Raw genomic sequence first — 20,257 nt, forward strand, 5'->3', positions numbered from 1 at the left:
GGCAACGTTTTTTCACTTCCAATTTCGTGAAATAACGAGTTTTTATCATGAAATTGTATGTTATAAGGCGAAATTCATGTCTCCGCTGAAAATCGACCTTCCACCATGATCTTCAGTTCCAAATAGGCAACAGAAACTGAAGAAACAGGGGGAGATTTCTCATTGTCCTCGAGAGACGCCAAGGCAACGTATTTTCACGTCCAATTTCGTGAAAAAACCAATTTTTATTATGAAATTGAATGTTATAAGGTGAAATTCATGTCTCCGCTGAAAATCGACATTCTGCCATGATTTTCAGTTCCAAATAGGCAAAAGAAACTGAAGAAACAGGGAAAATTTTCTCATTGCAATCGAGAGACGCCAAGGCAACGTCTTTTCACTTCCAATTTCGTGAAAAAACCAATTTTTATTATTAAATTGAATGTTATAAGGTGAAATTCATGTCTCCGCTGAAAATCGACATTCTGACATGATTTTCTATTTCAAATAGGCGAAAAGAACTCAAGAAACGGGAAAAAAATCCTCACGACTCTGCAGAGAAGCCAAGACAACGTTTTTTCACTTCCAATTTCGTGAAAAAACGAGTATTTGTCATGATATCGGATGTTATAAGCAGAAATTCATAAAGTTGGGATTCTCCCATGATTTTCAATTACAAATAGGCAAAAGGAACTCAAGAAACGGGAAAAAAAACCTCACGACCCTAGAGAGAAACCAAGGCAACGTTTTTTCACTTCTAATTTCGTGAAAAAACGAGTTTTTATCATGAAATTGTATGTTATAAGGCGAAACTCATGTCTCCGCTAAAAATCGACCTTCCACCATGATCTTCAGTTCCAATTAGGCAAAAGAAACTGTAGAAACAGGGAAAAATTTCTCATTGCAATCGAGAGACGCCAAGGCAACGTGTTTTCACTTACAATTTTGTGAAATAACGAGTTTTTATCATGATATTGGACGTTATAAGCAGAAATGCGTATCTTCGCTAAAAGTCTGGATTCTCCCATGATTTTCAATTTCAAATAGGCAAAAGGAACTCAAGACGGGAAAAAAACCTCACGACCCTTTAGAGAAACCAAGGCAACGTTTTTTCACTTCCAATTTCGTGAAAAAACGAGTTTTTATCATGAAATTGTATGTTATAAAACGAAATTCATGGCTCCGCTGAAAATCGACCTTCCATCATGATCTTCAGTTCCAAATGGGCAAAAGAAACTGAAGAAACAGGGGGAGATTTCTCATTGTCCTCGAGAGACGCCAAGGCAACGTTTTTTCACTTCCAATTTCGTGAAAAAACCAATTTTTATTATTAAATTGAATGTTATAAGGTGAAATTCATGTCTCCGCTTAAAATCGACATTCTGACATGATTTTCTATTTCAAATAGGCAAAAGGAACTCAAGAAACGGGAAAAAAATCCTAACGACTCTGCAGAGAAGCCAAGACAACGTTTATTCACTTCCAATTTCGTGAAAAAACGAGTATTTGTCATGATTTCGGATGTTATAAGCAGAAATTCATAATGTTGGGATTCTCCCATGATTTTCAATTTCAAATAGGCAAAAGGAACTCAAGAAACGGTAAAAAAACCTCACGACCTTAGAGAGAAACCAAGGCAACGTCTTTTCACTTCTACTTTCGTGAAAAAACGAGTTTTTATCATGAAATTGTATGTTATAAGGCGAAATTCATGTCTCCGCTGAAAATCGACCTTCCACCATGATCTTCAGTTCCAAATAGGCAAAAGAAACTGAAGAAACAGGGAGAAATTTCTCATTGCAATCGAGAGACGCCAAGGCAACGTGTTTTCACTTTCAATTTCGTGAAATAACGAGTTTTTATCATGATATTGAATGTTGTAAGCAAAAACTCATATTTCTGCTGAAAATCGAGATTTTCCCATGACTTTCAATTTCAACTAGGCAAAAGGAACTCAAGAAATGGGATAAAAATCCTCACGACTCTGGCGAGAAGCCAAGACGACGTTTTTTCACTTCCAATTTCGTGAAAAAACGAGTTTTTATCATGAAAATGTATGTTATAAGGCGAAATTCATGTCTCCGCTGAAAATCGACCTTCCACCATGATCTTTAGTTCCAAATAGGCAAAAGAAACTGAAGAAACAGGAAGAAATTTCTCACTGCCCTCGAGAGACGCTAAGGCAACGTTTTTTCACTTCCAATTTCGTGAAATACCGAGTTTTTATCATGATATTGGATGTTATAAGGTGAAATACATGTCTCCGCTGAAAATCGAAATTCTGCCATGATTTTCAGTTCCAAATAGGAAGAAGAAACTGAAGAAACAGGGAAAAAGTTCTCATTGCAATCGAGAGACGCCAAGGCAACGTCTTTTCACTTCCAATTTCGTGAAAAAACCAATTTTTATTATTAAATTGAATGTTATAAGGTGAAATTCATGTCTCCGCTGAAAATCGACATTGTGCCATGATTTTCAATTTCAAATAGGCAAAAGGAACTCAAGAAACGGGGAAAAAAACCTCACGACCTTAGAGAGAAACCAAGGCAACTTTTTTTCACTTCCAATTTCGTGAAATAACGAGTTTTTATCATGAAATTGTATGTTATAAGGCGAAATTCATGTCTCCGCTGAAAATCGACCTTCCACCATGATCTTCAGTTCCAAATAGGCAAAAGAAACTGAAGAAACAGGGGGAGATTTCTCATTGTCCTCGAGAGACGCCAAGGCAACGTTTTTTCACTTCCAATTTCGTGAAAAAACCAATTTTTATTATGAAATTGAATGTTATAAGGTGAAATTCATGTCTCCGCTGAAAATCGACATTCTGCCATGATTTTCAGTTCCAAATAGGCAAAAGAAACTGAAGAAACAGGGAAAAATTTCTCATTGCAATCGAGAGACGCCAAGGCAACGTCTTTTCACTTCCAATTTCGTGAAAAAACCAATTTTTATTATTAAATTGAATGTTATAAGGTGAAATACATGTCTCCGCTGAAAATCGACATTCTGCCATGATTTTCAGTTCCAAATAGGAAGAAGAAACTGAAGAAACAGGGAAAAAGTTCTCATTGCAATCGAGAGACGCCAAGGCAACGTCTTTTCACTTCCAATTTCGTGAAAAAACCAATTTTTATTATTAAATTGAATGTTATAAGTTGAAATTCATGTCTCCGCTGAAAATCGACATTCTGCCATGATTTTCAATTTCAAATAGGGAAAAGGAACTCAAGAAACGGGAAAAAAATCCTCACGACTCTGCAGAGAAGCCAAGACAACGTTTATTCACTTCCAATTTCGTGAAAAAACGAGTATTTGTCATGATATCGGATGTTATAAGCAGAAATTCATAAAGTTGGGATTCTCCCATGATTTTCAATTTCAAATAGGCAAAAGGAACTCAAGAAACGGGAAAAAAACCTGACGACCTTAGAGAGAAACCAAGGCAACGTCTTTTCACTTCCAATTTCGTGAAAAAACCAATTTTTATTATTAAATTGAATGTTATAAGGTGAAATTTATGTCTCCGCTGAAAATCGACATTGTGCCATGATTTTCAATTTCAAATAGGCAAAAGGAACTCAAGAAACGGGGAAAAAAACCTCACGACCTTAGAGAGAAACCAAGGCAACGTTTTTTCACTTCCAATTTCGTGAAATAACGAGTTTTTATCATGAAATTGTATGTTATAAGGCGAAATTCATGTCTCCGCTGAAAATCGACCTTCCACCATGATCTTCAGTTCCAAATAGGCAACAGAAACTGAAGAAACAGGGGGAGATTTCTCATTGTCCTCGAGAGACGCCAAGGCAACGTTTTTTCACTTCCAATTTCGTGAAAAAACCAATTTTTATTATGAAATTGAATGTTATAAGGTGAAATTCATGTCTCCGCTGAAAATCGACATTCTGACATGATTTTCTATTTCAAATAGGCGAAAAGTACTCAAGAAACGGGAAAAAAATCCTCACGACTCTGCAGAGAAGCCAAGACAACGTTTTTTCACTTCCAATTTCGTGAAAAAACGAGTATTTGTCATGATATCGGATGTTATAAGCAGAAATTCATAAAGTTGGGATTCTCCCATGATTTTCAATTACAAATAGGCAAAAGGAACTCAAGAAACGGGAAAAAAACCTCACGACCCTGGAGAGAAACCAAGGCAACGTTTTTTCACTTCCAATTTCGTGAAAAAACGAGTTTTTATCATGAAATTGTATGTTATAAGGCGAAATTCATGTCTCCGCTGAAAATGGACCTTCCACCATGATCTTCAGTTCCAATTAGGCAAAAGAAACTGTAGAAACAGGGAAAAATTTCTCATTGCAATCGAGAGACGCCAAGGCAACGTGTTTTCACTTACAATTTCGTGAAATAACGAGTTTTTATCATGATATTGGATGTTATAAGCAGAAATTCATATCTCCGCTAAAAGTCGGGATTCTCCCATGATTTTCCATTTTAAAAAGGCAAAAGAAACTCAAGAAACGGGAAAAAAAACCTCACGACCCTAGAGAGAAACCAAGGCAACGTTTTTTCACTTCTAATTTCGTGAAAAAACGAGTTTTTATCATGAAATTGTATGTTATAAGGCGAAACTCATGTCTCCGCTAAAAATCGACCTTCCACCATGATCTTCAGTTCCAAATAGGCAAAAGAAACTGAAGAAACAGGGAAAAATTTCTCATTGCAATCGAGAGACGCCAAGGCAACGTGTTTTCACTTTCAATTTCGTGAAATAACGAGTTTTTATCATGATATTGAATGTTGTAAGCAAAAACTCATATTTCTGCTGAAAATCGAGATTTTCCCATGACTTTCAATTTCAACTAGGCAAAAGGAACTCAAGAAATGGGAAAAAAATCCTCACGACTCTGGAGAGAAGCCAAGACGACGTTTTTTCACTTCCAATTTCGTGAAAAAACGAGTTTTTATCATGAAATTGTATGTTATAAGGCGAAATTCATGTCTCCGTTAAAAATCGACCTTCCACCATGATCTTTAGTTCCAAATAGACAAAAGAAACTGAAGAAACAGGGAGAAATTTCTCACTGCCCTCGAGAGACGCTAAGGCAACGTGTTTTCACTTCCAATTTCGTGAAATACCGAGTTTTTATCATTATATTGGATGTTATAAGGTGAAATACATGACTCCGCTGAAAATCGACCATCCACCATGATCTTCAGTTCCAAATGGGCAAAAGAAACTGAAGAAACAGGGAAAAATTTCTCATTGCAATCGAGAGACGCCAAGGCAACGTGTTTTCACTTTCAATTTCGTGAAATAACGAGTTTTTATCATGATATTGAATGTTGTAAGCAAAAACTCATATTTCTGCTGAAAATCGAGATTTTCCTATGACTTTCAATTTCAACTAGGCAAAAGGAACTCAAGAAATGGGATAAAAATCCTCACGACTCTGGCGAGAAGCCAAGGCAACGTTTTTTCACTTCCAATTTCGTGAAAAAACGAGTTTTTATCATGAAATTGTATGTTATAAGGCGAAATTCATGTCTCCGCTGAAAATCGACATTCTGCCATGATTTTCAGTTCCAAATAGGCAAAAAAAACTGAAGAAACAGGGAAAAATTTCTCATTGCAATCGAGAGACGCCAAGGCAACGTGTTTTCTCTTACAATTTCGTGAAATAACGAGTTTTTATCATGATATTGGATGTTATAAGCAGAAATTCGTATCTCCGCTAAAAGTCTTTATTCTCCCATGATTTTCAATTTCAAATAGGCAAAAGGAACTCAAGAAACGGGAAAAAAACCTCACGACCTTAGAGAGAAACCAAGGCAACGTTTTTTCACTTCTAATTTCGTGAAAAAACGAGTTTTTATCATGAAATTGTATGTTATAAGGCGAAATTCATGTTTCCGCTGAAAATCGACCTTCCACCATGATCTTCAGTTCCAAATAGGCAAAAGAAACTGAAGTAACAGGGAAAAATTTCTCATTGCAATCGAGAGACGCCAAGGCAACGTGTTTTCACTTTCAATTTCGTGAAATAACGAGTTTTTATCATGATATTGGATGTTATAAGGTGAAATACATGTCTCCGCTGAAAATCGACCATCCACCATGATCTTCAGTTCCAAATAGGCAAAAGAAACTGAAGAAACAGGGAGAAATTTCTCACTGCCCTCGAGAGACGCTAAGGCAACGTGTTTTCACTTCCAATTTCGTGAAATAACGAGTTTTTATCATGATATTGAATGTTGTAAGCAAAAACTCATATTTCTGCTGAAAATCGAGATTTTCCCATGACTTTCAATTTCAACTAGGCAAAAGGGACTCAAGAAATGGGAAAAAAATCCTCACGACTCTGGAGAGAAGCCAAGACGACGTTTTTTCACTTCCAATTTCGTGAAAAAACGAGTTTTTATCATGAAATTGTATGTTATAAGGCGAAATTCATGTCTCCGCTGAAAATCGACATTCCACCATGATCTTCAGTTCCAAATAGGCAAAAGAAACTGAAGAAACAGGGAAAAATTTCTCATTGCAATCGAGAGACGCCAAGGCAACGTGTTTTCACTTTCAATTTCGTGAAATAACGAGTTTTTATCATGATATTGAATGTTGTAAGCAAAAACTCATATTTCTGCTGAAAATCGAGATTTTCCCATGACTTTCAATTTCAACTAGGCAAAAGGAACTCAAGAAATGGGAAAAAAATCCTCACGACTCTGGAGAGAAGCCAAGACGACGTTTTTTCACTTCCAATTTCGTGAAAAAACGAGTTTTTATCATGAAATTGTATGTTATAAGGCGAAATTCATGTCTCCGCTAAAAATCGACCTACCACCATGATCTTTAGTTCCAAATAGGCAAAAGAAACTGAAGAAACAGGGAGAAATTTCTCACTGCCCTCGAGAGACGCTAAGGCAACGTTTTTTCAATTCCAATTTCGTGAAATACCGAGTTTTTATCATGATATTGGATGTTATAAGGTGAAATACATGTCTCCGCTGAAAATCGACATTCTGCCATGATTTTCAGTTCCAAATAGGAAGAAGAAACTGAAGAAACAGGGAAAAATTTCTCATTGCAATCGAGAGACGCCAAGGCAACGTGTTTTCACTTCCAATTTCGTGAAATAACGAGTTTTTATCATGATATTGCATGTTATAAGCAGAAATTCATATCTCCGCTAAAAGTCGGGATTCTCCCATGATTTTCAATTTCAAAAAGGCAAAAGGAACTCAAGAAACGGGAAACAAATCCTCACGACTCTGCCGAGAAACCAAGGCAACGTTTTTTCACTTCCAATTTCGTGAAATAACGAGTTTTTATCATGAAATTGTATGTTATAAGGCGAAATTCATGTCTCCGCTGAAAATCGACCTTCCACCATGATCTTCAGTTCCAAATAGGCAAAAGAAACTGAAGAAACAGGGGGAGATTTCTCATTGTCCTCGAGAGACGCCAAGGCAACGTTTTTTCACTTCCAATTTCGTGAAAAAACCAATTTTTATTATGAAATTGAATGTTATAAGGTGAAATTCATGTCTCCGCTGGAAATCGACATTCTGCCATGATTTTCAGTTCCAAATAGGCAAAAGAAACTGAAGAAACAGGGAAAAATTTCTCATTGCAATCGAGAGACGCCAAGGCAACGTCTTTTCACTTCCAATTTCGTGAAAAAAACAATTTTTATTATTAAATTGAATGTTATAAGGTGAAATTCATGTCTCCGCTGAAAATCGACATTCTGACATGATTTTCTATTTCAAATAGGCAAAAGGAACTCAAGAAACGGGAAAAAAATCCTCACGACTCTGCAGAGAAGCCAAGACAACGTTTATTCACTTCCAATTTCGTGAAAAAACGAGTATTTGTCATGATATCGGATGTTATAAGCAGAAATTCATAAAGTTGGGATTCTCCCATGATTTTCAATTTCAAATAGGCAAAAGGAACTCAAGAAACGGGAAAAAAACCTGACGACCTTAGAGAGAAACCAAGGCAACGTCTTTTCACTTCCAATTTCGTGAAATAACCAATTTTTATTATTAAATTGAATGTTATAAGGTGAAATTCATGTCTCCGCTGAAAATCGACATTCTGCCATGATTTTCAATTTCAAATAGGCAAAAGGAACTCAAGAAACGGGGAAAAAAACCTCACGAACTTAGAGAGAAACCAAGGCAACGTTTTTTACTTCTAATTTCGTGAAAAAACGAGTTTTTATCATGAAATTGTATGTTATAAGGCGAAATTCATGTCTCCGCTGAAAATCGACCTTCCACTATGATCTTCAGTTCCAAATAGGCAAAAGAAACTGAAGAAACAGGGAAAAATTTCTCATTGCAATCGAGAGACGCCAAGGCAACGTGTTTTCACTTTCAATTTCGTGAAATAACGAGTTTTTATCATGATATTGAATGTTGTAAGCAAAAACTCATATTTCTGCTGAAAATCGAGATTTTCCCATGACTTTCAATTTCAACTAGGCAAAAGGAACTCAAGAAATGGGAAAAAAATCCTCACGACTCTGGAGAGAAGCCAAGACGACGTTTTTTCACTTCCAATTTCGTGAAAAAGCGAGTTTTTATCATGAAATTGTATGTTATAAGGCGAAATTCATGTCTCCGCTGAAAATCGACCTTCCACCATGATCTTTAGTTCCAAATAGGCAAAAGAAACTGAAGAAACAGGGAGAAATTTCTCACTGCCCTCGAGAGACGCTAAGGCAACGTTTTTTCACTTCCAATTTCGTGAAATACCGAGTTTTTATCATGATATTGGATGTTATAAGGTGAAATACATGTCTCCGCTGAAAATCGACATTCTGCCATGATTTTCAGTTCCAAATAGGCAGAAGAAACTGAAGAAACAGGGAAAAATTTCTCATTGCAATCGAGAGACGCCAAGGCAACGTGTTTTCACTTCCAATTTCGTGAAATAACGAGTTTTTATCATGATATTGGATGTTATAAGCAGAAATTCATATCTCCGCTAAAAGTCGGGATTCTCCCATTATTTTCAATTTCAAAAAGGCAAAAGGAACTCAAGAAACGGGAAAAAAAACCTCACGACCCTAGAGAGAAACCAAGGCAACGTTTTTTCACTTCCAATTTCGTGAAATAACGAGTTTGTATCATGAAATTGTATGTTATAAGGCGAAATTCATGTCTCCGCTGAAAATCGACCTTCCACCATGATCTTCAGTTCCAAATAGGCAACAGAAACTGAAGAAACAGGGGGAGATTTCTCATTGTCCTCGAGAGACGCCAAGGCAACGTATTTTCACTTCCAATTTCGTGAAAAAACCAATTTTTATTATGAAATTGAATGTTATAAGGTGAAATTTATGTCTCCGCTGAAAATCGACATTGTGCCATGATTTTCAATTTCAAATAGGCAAAAGGAACTCAAGAAACGGGGAAAAAAACCTCACGACCTTAGAGAGAAACCAAGGCAACGTTTTTTCACTTCCAATTTCGTGAAAAAACCAATTTTTATTATTAAATTGAATGTTATAAGGTGAAATTCATGTCTCCGCTGAAAATCGACATTCTGCCATGATTTTCAATTTCAAATAGGAAAAAGGAACTCAAGAAACGGGAAAAAAATCCTCACGACTCTGGAGAGAAGCCAAGACGACGTTTTTTCACTTCCAATTTCGTGAAAAAACGAGTTTTTATCATGAAAATGTATGTTATAAGGCGAAATGCAGGTCTCCGCTGAAAATCGACCTTCCACCATGATCTTTAGTTCCAAATAGGCAAAAGAAACTGAAGAAACAGGGAGAAATTTCTCACTGCCCTCGAGAGACGCCAAGGCAACGTGTTTTCACTTCCAATTTCGTGAAATAACGAGTTTTTATCATGATATTGAATGTTGTAAGCAAAAACTCATATTTCTGCTGAAAATCGAGATTTTCCTATGACTTTCAATTTCAACTAGGCAAAAGGAACTCAAGAAATGGGATAAAAATCCTCACGACTCTGGCGAGAAGCCAAGGCAACGTTTTTTCACTTCCAATTTCGTGAAAAAACGAGTTTTTATCATGAAATTGTATGTTATAAGGCGAAATTCATGTCTCCGCTGAAAATCGACATTCTGCCATGATTTTCAGTTCCAAATAGGCAAAAAAAACTGAAGAAACAGGGAAAAATTTCTCATTGCAATCGAGAGACGCCAAGGCAACGTGTTTTCTCTTACAATTTCGTGAAATAACGAGTTTTTATCATGATATTGGATGTTATAAGCAGAAATTCGTATCTCCGCTAAAAGTCTTTATTCTCCCATGATTTTCAATTTCAAATAGGCAAAAGGAACTCAAGAAACGGGAAAAAAACCTCACGACCTTAGAGAGAAACCAAGGCAACGTTTTTTCACTTCTAATTTCGTGAAAAAACGAGTTTTTATCATGAAATTGTATGTTATAAGGCGAAATTCATGTCTCCGCTGAAAATCGACCTTCCACCATGATCTTCAGTTCCAAATAGGCAAAAGAAACTGAAGTAACAGGGAAAAATTTCTCATTGCAATCGAGAGACGCCAAGGCAACGTGTTTTCACTTTCATTTTCGTGAAATAACGAGTTTTTATCATGATATTGGATGTTATAAGGTGAAATACATGTCTCCGCTGAAAATCGACATTCTGCCATGATTTTCAGTTCCAAATAGGCAGAAGAAACTGAAGAAACAGGGAAAAATTTCTCATTGCAATCGAGAGACGCCAAGGCAACGTCTTTTCACTTCCAATTTCGTGAAAAAACCAATTTTTATTATTAAATTGAATGTTATAAGGTGAAATTCATGTCTCCGCTGAAAATCGACATTCTGACATGATTTTCTATTTCAAATAGGCAAAAGGAACTCAAGAAACGGGAAAAAAATCCTCACGACTCTGCAGAGAAGCCAAGACAACGTTTTTTCACTTCAAATTTCGTGAAAAAACGAGTATTTGTCATGATATCGGATGTTATAAGCAGAAATTCATAAAGTTGGGATTCTCCCATGATTTTCAATTTCAAATAGGCAAAAGGAACTCAAGAAACGGGAAAAAAACCTCACGACCTTAGAGAGAAACCAAGGCAACGTTTTTTCACTTCTACTTTCGTGAAAAAACGAGTTTTTATCATGAAATTGTATGTTATAAGGCGAAATTCATGTCTCCGCTGAAAATCGACCTTCCACCATGATCTTCAGTTCCAAAAAGGCAAAAGAAACTGAAGAAACAGGGAGAAATTTCTCACTGCCCTCGAGAGACGCCAAGGCAACGTGTTTTCACTTCCATTTTCGTGAAATAACGAGTTTTTATCATGATATTGGAAGTTATAAGCAGAAATTCGTATCTTCGCTAAAAGTCTGAATTCTCCCATGATTTTCAATTTCAAATAGGCAAAAGGAACTCAAGAAACGGGAAAAAAACCTCACGACCCTGGAGAGAAACCAAGGCAACGTTTTTTCACTTCCAATTTCGTGAAAAAACGAGTTTTTATCATGAAATTGTATGTTATAAGGCGAAATTCATGTCTCCGCTGAAAATCGACCTTCCACCATGATCTTCAGTTCCAAATAGGCAAAAGAAACTGAAGAAACAGGGAAAAATTTCTCATTGCAATCGAGAGACGCCAAGGCAACGTGTTTTCACTTTCAATTTCGTGAAATAACGAGTTTTTATCATGATATTGAATGTTGTAAGCAAAAACTCATATTTCTGCTGAAAATCGAGATTTTCCCATGACTTTCAATTTCAACTAGGCAAAAGGGACTCAAGAAATGGGAAAAAAATCCTCACGACTCTGGAGAGAAGCCAAGACGACGTTTTTTCACTTCCAATTTCGTGAAAAAACGAGTTTTTATCATGAAATTGTATGTTATAAGGCGAAATTCATGTCTCCGCTGAAAATCGACATTCCACCATGATCTTCAGTTCCAAATAGGCAAAAGAAACTGAAGAAACAGGGAAAAATTTCTCATTGCAATCGAGAGACGCCAAGGCAACGTGTTTTCACTTTCAATTTCGTGAAATAACGAGTTTTTATCATGATATTGAATGTTGTAAGCAAAAACTCATATTTCTGCTGAAAATCGAGATTTTCCCATGACTTTCAATTTCAACTAGGCAAAAGGAACTCAAGAAATGGGAAAAAAATCCTCACGACTCTGGAGAGAAGCCAAGACGACGTTTTTTCACTTGCAATTTCGTGAAAAAACGAGTTTTTATCATGACATTGTATGTTATAAGGCGAAATTCATGTCTCCGCTGAAAATCGACCTTCCACCATGATCTTGAGTTCCAAATAGGCAAAAGAAACTGAAGAAACAGGGAAAAATTTCTCATTGCAATCGAGAGACGCCAAGGCAACGTGTTTTCACTTTCAATTTCGTGAAATAACGAGTTTTTATCATGATATTGAATGTTTTAAGCAAAAACTCATATTTCTGCTGAAAATCGAGATTTTCCCATGACTTTCAATTTCAACTAGGCAAAAGGAACTCAAGAAATGGGAAAAAAATCCTCACGACTCTGGAGAGAAGCCAAGACGACGTTTTTTCACTTCCAATTTCGTGAAAAAACGAGTTTTTATCATGAAATTGTATGTTATAAGGCGAAATTCATGTCTCCGCTGAAAATCGACCTTCCACCATGATCTTTAGTTCCAAATAGGCAAAAGAAACTGAAGAAACAGGGAGAAATTTCTCACTGCCCTCGAGAGACGCTAAGGCAACGTTTTTTCACTTCCAATTTCGTGAAATACCGAGTTTTTATCATGATATTGGATGTTATAAGGTGAAATACATGTCTCCGCTGAAAATCGACATTCTGCCATGATTTTCAGTTCCAAATAGGCAGAAGAAACTGAAGAAACAGGGAAAAATTTCTCATTGCAATCGAGAGACGCCAAGGCAACGTGTTTTCACTTCCAATTTCGTGAAATAACGAGTTTTTATCATGATATTGGATGTTATAAGCAGAAATTCATATCTCCGCTAAAAGTCGGGATTCTCCCATGATTTTCAATTTCAAAAAGGCAAAAGGAACTCAAGAAACGGGAAAAAAAACCTCACGACCCTAGAGAGAAACCAAGGCAACGTTTTTTCACTTCCAATTTCGTGAAATAACGAGTTTTTATCATGAAATTGTATGTTATAAGGCGAAATTCATGTCTCCGCTGAAAATCGACCTTCCACCATGATCTTCAGTTCCAAATAGGCAACAGAAACTGAAGAAACAGGGGGAGATTTCTCATTGTCCTCGAGAGACGCCAAGGCAACGTATTTTCACTTCCAATTTCGTGAAAAAACCAATTTTTATTATGAAATTGAATGTTATAAGGTGAAATTCATGTCTCCGCTGAAAATCGACATTCTGCCATGATTTTCAGTTCCAAATAGGCAAAAGAAACTGAAGAAACAGGGAAAATTTTCTCATTGCAATCGAGAGACGCCAAGGCAACGTGTTTTCACTTACAATTTTGTGAAATAACGAGTTTTTATCATGATATTGGACGTTATAAGCAGAAATGCGTATCTTCGCTAAAAGTCTGGATTCTCCCATGATTTTCAATTTCAAATAGGCAAAAGGAACTCAAGAAACGGGAAAAAAACCTCACGACCCTGGAGAGAAACCAAGGCAACGTTTTTTCACTTCCAATTTCGTGAAAAAACGAGTTTTTATCATGAAATTGTATGTTATAAAACGAAATTCATGGCTCCGCTGAAAATCGACCTTCCACCATGATCTTCAGTTCCAAATGGGCAAAAGAAACTGAAGAAACAGGGGGAGATTTCTCATTGTCCTCGAGAGACGCCAAGGCAACGTTTTTTCACTTCCAATTTCGTGAAAAAACCAATTTTTATTATGAAATTGAATGTTATAAGGTGAAATTCATGTCTCCGCTGAAAATCGACATTCTGCCATGATTTTCAGTTCCAAATAGGCAAAAGAAACTGAAGAAACAGGGAAAAATTTCTCATTGCAATCGAGAGACGCCAAGGCAACGTCTTTTCACTTCCAATTTCGTGAAAAAACCAATTTTTATTATTAAATTGAATGTTATAAGGTGAAATTCATGTCTCCGCTTAAAATCGACATTCTGACATGATTTTCTATTTCAAATAGGCAAAAGGAACTCAAGAAACGGGAAAAAAATCCTCACGACTCTGCAGAGAAGCCAAGACAACGTTTATTCACTTCCAATTTCGTGAAATACCGAGTTTTTATCATGATATTGGATGTTATAAGGTGAAATACATGTCTCCGCTGAAAATCGACATTCTGCCATGATTTTCAGTTCCAAATAGGAAGAAGAAACTGAAGAAACAGGGAAAAATTTCTCATTGCAATCGAGAGACGCCAAGGCAACGTCTTTTCACTTCCAATTTCGTGAAAAAACCAATTTTTATTATTAAATTGAATGTTATAAGGTGAAATTCATGTCTCCGCTTAAAATCGACATTCTGACATGATTTTCTATTTCAAATAGGCAAAAGGAACTCAAGAAACGGGAAAAAAATCCTCACGACTCTGCAGAGAAGCCAAGACAACGTTTATTCACTTCCAATTTCGTGAAAAAACGAGTATTTGTCATGATATCGGATGTTATAAGCAGAAATTCATAGAGTTGGGATTCTCCCATGATTTTCAATTTCAAATAGGCAAAAGGAACTCAAGTAACGGGAAAAAAACCTCACGACCTTAGAGAGAAACCAAGGCAACGTCTTTTCACTTCCAATTTCGTGAAAAAACCAATTTTTATTATTAAATTGAATGTTATAAGGTGAAATTTATGTCTCCGCTGAAAATCGACATTCTGCCATGATTTTCAATTTCAAATAGGCAAAAGGAACTCAAGAAACGGGGAAAAAAACCTCACGACCTTAGAGAGAAACCAAGGCAACGTTTTTTCACTTCTAATTTCGTGAAAAAACGAGTTTTTATCATGAAATTGTATGTTATAAGGCGGAATTCATGTCTCCGCTGAAAATCGACCTTCCACCATGATCTTGAGTTCCAAATAGGCAAAAGAAACTGAAGAAACAGGGAGAAATTTCTCACTGCCCTCGAGAGACGCCAAGGCAACGTGTTTTCACTTTCAATTTCGTGAAATAACGAGTTTTTATCATGATATTGGATGTTATAAGGTGAAATACATGTCTCCGCTGAAAATCGCCATTCTGCCATGATTTTCAGTTTCAAATAGGAAGAAGAAACTGAAGAAAAAGGGAAAAAGTTCTCATTGCAATCGACAGACGCCAAGGCAACGTCTTTTCACTTCCAATTTCGTGAAAAAAACAATTTTTATTATTAAATTGAATGTTATAAGGTGAAATTCATGTCTCCGCTGAAAATCGACATTCTGCCATGATTTTCAATTTCAAATAGGAAAAAGGAACTCAAGAAACGGGAAAAAAATCCTCACGACTCTGGAGAGAAGCCAAGACGACGTTTTTTCACTTCCAATTTCGTGAAAAAACGAGTTTTTATCATGAAAATGTATGTTATAAGGCGAAATTCATGTCTCCGCTGAAAATCGACCTTCCACCATGATCTTTAGTTCCAAATAGGCAAAAGAAACTGAAGAAACAGTGAGAAATTTCTCACTGCCCTCGAGAGACGCTAATGCAACGTTTTTTCACTTCCAATTTCGTGAAATACCGAGTTTTTATCATGATATTGGATGTTATAAGGTGAAATACATGTCTCCGCTGAAAATCGACATTCTGCCATGATTTTCAGTTCCAAATAGGAAGAAGAAACTGAAGAAACAGGGAAAAAGTTCTCATTGCAATCGAGAGACGCCAAGGCAACGTCTTTTCACTTCCAATTTCGTGAAAAAACCAATTTTTATTATTAAATTGAATGTTATAAGGTGAAATTCATGTCTCCGCTGAAAATCGACATTCTGACATGATTTTCTATTTCAAATAGGCAAAAGGAACTCAAGAAACGGGAAAAAAATCCTCACGACTCTGCAGAGAAGCCAAGACAACGTTTTTTCACTTCCAATTTCGTGAAAAAACGAGTATTTGTCATGATATCGGATGTTATAAGCAGAAATTCATAAAGTTGGGATTCTCCCATGATTTTCAATTTCAAATAGGCAAAAGGAACTCAAGAAACGGGAAAAAAACCTCACGACCTTAGAGAGAAACCAAGGCAACGTCTTTTCACTTCCAATTTCGTGAAATAACGAGTTTTTATCATGATATTGGATGTTATAAGCAGAAATTCATATCTCCGCTAAAAGTCGGGATTCTCCCATGATTTTCAATTTCAAAAAGGCAAAAGGAACTCAAGAAACGGGAAAAAAACCTCACGACCTTGAAGAGAAACCAAGGCAACGTTTTTTCACTTCTAATTTCGTGAAAAAACGAGTTTTTATCATGAAATTGTATGTTATAAGGCGAAATTCATGTCTCCGCTGAAAATCGACCTTCCACCATGATCTTGAGTTCCAAGTAGGCAAAAGAAACTGAAGAAACAGGGAGAAATTTCTCACTGCCCTCGAGAGACGCCAAGGCAACGTGTTTTCACTTCCAATTTCGTGAAATAACGAGTTTTTATCATGATATTGAATGTTGTAAGCAAAAACTCATATTTCTGCTGAAAATCGAGATTTTCCCATGACTTTCAATTTCAACTAGGCAAAAGGAACTCAAGAAATGGGAAAAAAATCCTCACGACTCTGGAGAGAAGCCAAGACGACGTTTTTTCACTTCCAATTTCGTGAAAAAACGAGTTTTTATCATGAAATTGTATGTTATAAGGCGAAATTCATGTCTCCGCTAAAAATCGACCTACCACCATGATCTTTAGTTCCAAATAGGCAAAAGAAACTGAAGAAACAGGGAGAAATTTCTCACTGCCCTCGAGAGACGCTAAGGCAACGTTTTTTCAATTCCAATTTCGTGAAATACCGAGTTTTTATCATGATATTGGATGTTATAAGGTGAAATACATGTCTCCGCTGAAAATCGACATTCTACCATGATTTTCAGTTCCAAATAGGAAGAAGAAACTGAAGAAACAGGGAAAAATTTCTCATTGCAATCGAGAGACGCCAAGGCAACGTGTTTTCACTTCCAATTTCGTGAAATAACGAGTTTTTATCATGATATTGCATGTTATAAGCAGAAATTCATATCTCCGCTAAAAGTCGGGATTCTCCCATGATTTTCAATTTCAAAAAGGCAAAAGGAACTCAAGAAACGGGAAAAAAATCCTCACGACTCTGCCGAGAAACCAAGGCAACGTTTTTTCACTTCCAATTTCGTGAAATAACGAGTTTTTATCATGAAATTGTATGTTATAAGGCGAAATTCATGTCTACGCTGAAAATCGACCTTCCACCATGATCTTCAGTTCCAAATAGGCAAAAGAAACTGAAGAAACAGGGGGAGATTTCTCATTGTCCTCGAGAGACGCCAAGGCAAAGTTTTTTCACTTCCAATTTCGTGAAAAAACCAATTTTTATTATGAAATTGAATGTTATAAGGTGAAATTCATGTCTCCGCTGGAAATCGACATTCTGCCATGATTTTCAGTTCCAAATAGGAAGAAGAAACTGAAGAAACAGGGAAAAAGTTCTCATTGCAATCGAGAGACGCCAAGGCAACGTCTTTTCACTTCCAATTTCGTGAAAAAAACAATTTTTATTATTAAATTGAATGTTATAAGGTGAAATTCATGTCTCCGCTGAAAATCGACATTCTGACATGATTTTCTATTTCAAATAGGCAAAAGGAACTCAAGAAACGGGAAAAAAATCCTCACGACTCTGCAGAGAAGCCAAGACAACGTTTATTCACTTCCAATTTCGTGAAAAAACGAGTATTTGTCATGATATCGGATGTTATAAGCAGAAATTCATAAAGTTGGGATTCTCCCATGATTTTCAATTTCAAATAGGCAAAAGGAACTCAAGAAACGGGAAAAAAACCTGACGACCTTAGAGAGAAACCAAGGCAACGTCTTTTCACTTCCAATTTCGTGACATAACCAATTTTTATTATTAAATTGAATGTTATAAGGTGAAATTCATGTCTCCGCTGAAAATCGACATTCTGCCATGATTTTCAATTTCAAATAGGCAAAAGGAACTCAAGAAACGGGGAAAAAAACCTCACGAACTTAGAGAGAAACCAAGGCAACGTTTTTTCACTTCTAATTTCGTGAAAAAACGAGTTTTTATCATGAAATTGTATGTTATAAGGCGAAATTCATGTCTCCGCTGAAAATCGACCTTCCACTATGATCTTCAGTTCCAAATAGGCAAAAGAAACCGAAGAAACAGGGAAAAATTTCTCATTGCAATCGAGAGACGCCAAGGCAACGTGTTTTCACTTTCAATTTCGTGAAATAACGAGTTTTTATCATGATATTGAATGTTGTAAGCAAAAACTCATATTTCTGCTGAAAATCGAGATTTTCCCATGACTTTCAATTTCAACTAGGCAAAAGGAACTCAAGAAATGGGATAAAAATCCTCACGACTCTGGCGAGAAGCCAAGACGACGTTTTTTCACTTCCAATTTCGTGAAATAACGAGTTTGTATCATGAAATTGTATGTTATAAGGCGAAATTCATGTCTCCGCTGAAAATCGACCTTCCACCATGATCTTCAGTTCCAAATAGGCAACAGAAACTGAAGAAACAGGGGGAGATTTCTCATTGTCCTCGAGAGACGCCAAGGCAACGTATTTTCACTTCCAATTTCGTGAAAAAACCAATTTTTATTATGAAATTGAATGTTATAAGGTGAAATTTATGTCTCCGCTGAAAATCGACATTGTGCCATGATTTTCAATTTCAAATAGGCAAAAGGAACTCAAGAAACGGGGAAAAAAACCTCACGACCTTAGAGAGAAACCAAGGCAACGTTTTTTCACTTCCAATTTCGTGAAAAAACCAATTTTTATTATTAAATTGAATGTTATAAGGTGAAATTCATGTCTCCGCTGAAAATCGACATTCTGCCATGATTTTCAATTTCAAATAGGAAAAAGGAACTCAAGAAACGGGAAAAAAATCCTCACGACTCTGGAGAGAAGCCAAGACGACGTTTTTTCACTTCCAATTTCGTGAAAAAACGAGTTTTTATCATGAAAATGTATGTTATAAGGCGAAATTCAGGTCTCCGCTGAAAATCGACCTTCCACCATGATCTTTAGTTCCAAATAGGCAAAAGAAACTGAAGAAACAGGGAGAAATTTCTCACTGCCCTCGAGAGACGCCAAGGCAACGTGTTTTCACTTCCATTTTCGTGAAATAACGAGTTTTTATCATGATATTGGAAGTTATAAGCAGAAATTCGTATCTTCGCTAAAAGTCTGAATTCTCCCATGATTTTCAATTTCAAATAGGCAAAAGGAACTCAAGAAACGGGAAAAAAACCTCACGACCCTGGAGAGAAACCAAGGCAACGTTTTTTCACTTCCAATTTCGTGAAAAAACGAGTTTTTATCATGAAATTGTATGTTATAAGGCGAAATTCATGTCTCCGCTGAAAATCGACCTTCCACCATGATCTTCAGTTCCAAATAGGCAAAAGAAACTGAAGAAACAGGGAAAAATTTCTCATTGCAATCGAGAGACGCCAAGGCAACGTGTTTTCACTTTCAATTTCGTGAAATAACGAGTTTTTATCATGATATTGAATGTTGTAAGCAAAAACTCATATTTCTGCTGAAAATCGAGATTTTCCCATGACTTTCAATTTCAACTAGGCAAAAGGGACTCAAGAAATGGGAAAAAAATCCTCACGACTCTGGAGAGAAGCCAAGACGACGTTTTTTCACTTCCAATTTCGTGAAAAAACGAGTTTTTATCATGAAATTGTATGTTATAAGGCGAAATTCATGTCTCCGCTGAAAATCGACATTCCACCATGATCTTCAGTTCCAAATAGGCAAAAGAAACTGAAGAAACAGGGAAAAATTTCTCATTGCAATCGAGAGACGCCAAGGCAACGTGTTTTCACTTTCAATTTCGTGAAATAACGAGTTTTTATCATGATATTGAATGTTGTAAGCAAAAACTCATATTTCTGCTGAAAATCGAGATTTTCCCATGACTTTCAATTTCAACTAGGCAAAAGGAACTCAAGAAATGGGAAAAAAATCCTCACGACTCTGGAGAGAAGCCAAGACGACGTTTTTTCACTTGCAATTTCGTGAAAAAACGAGTTTTTATCATGACATTGTATGTTATAAGGCGAAATTCATGTCTCCGCTGAAAATCGACCTTCCACCATGATCTTGAGTTCCAAATAGGCAAAAGAAACTGAAGAAACAGGGAAAAATTTCTCAT

Source organism: Venturia canescens, chromosome 6 (genome assembly GCF_019457755.1).
Source record: "Venturia canescens isolate UGA chromosome 6, ASM1945775v1, whole genome shotgun sequence".
Classification (NCBI taxonomy): Eukaryota; Metazoa; Arthropoda; class Insecta; order Hymenoptera; family Ichneumonidae; genus Venturia; species Venturia canescens.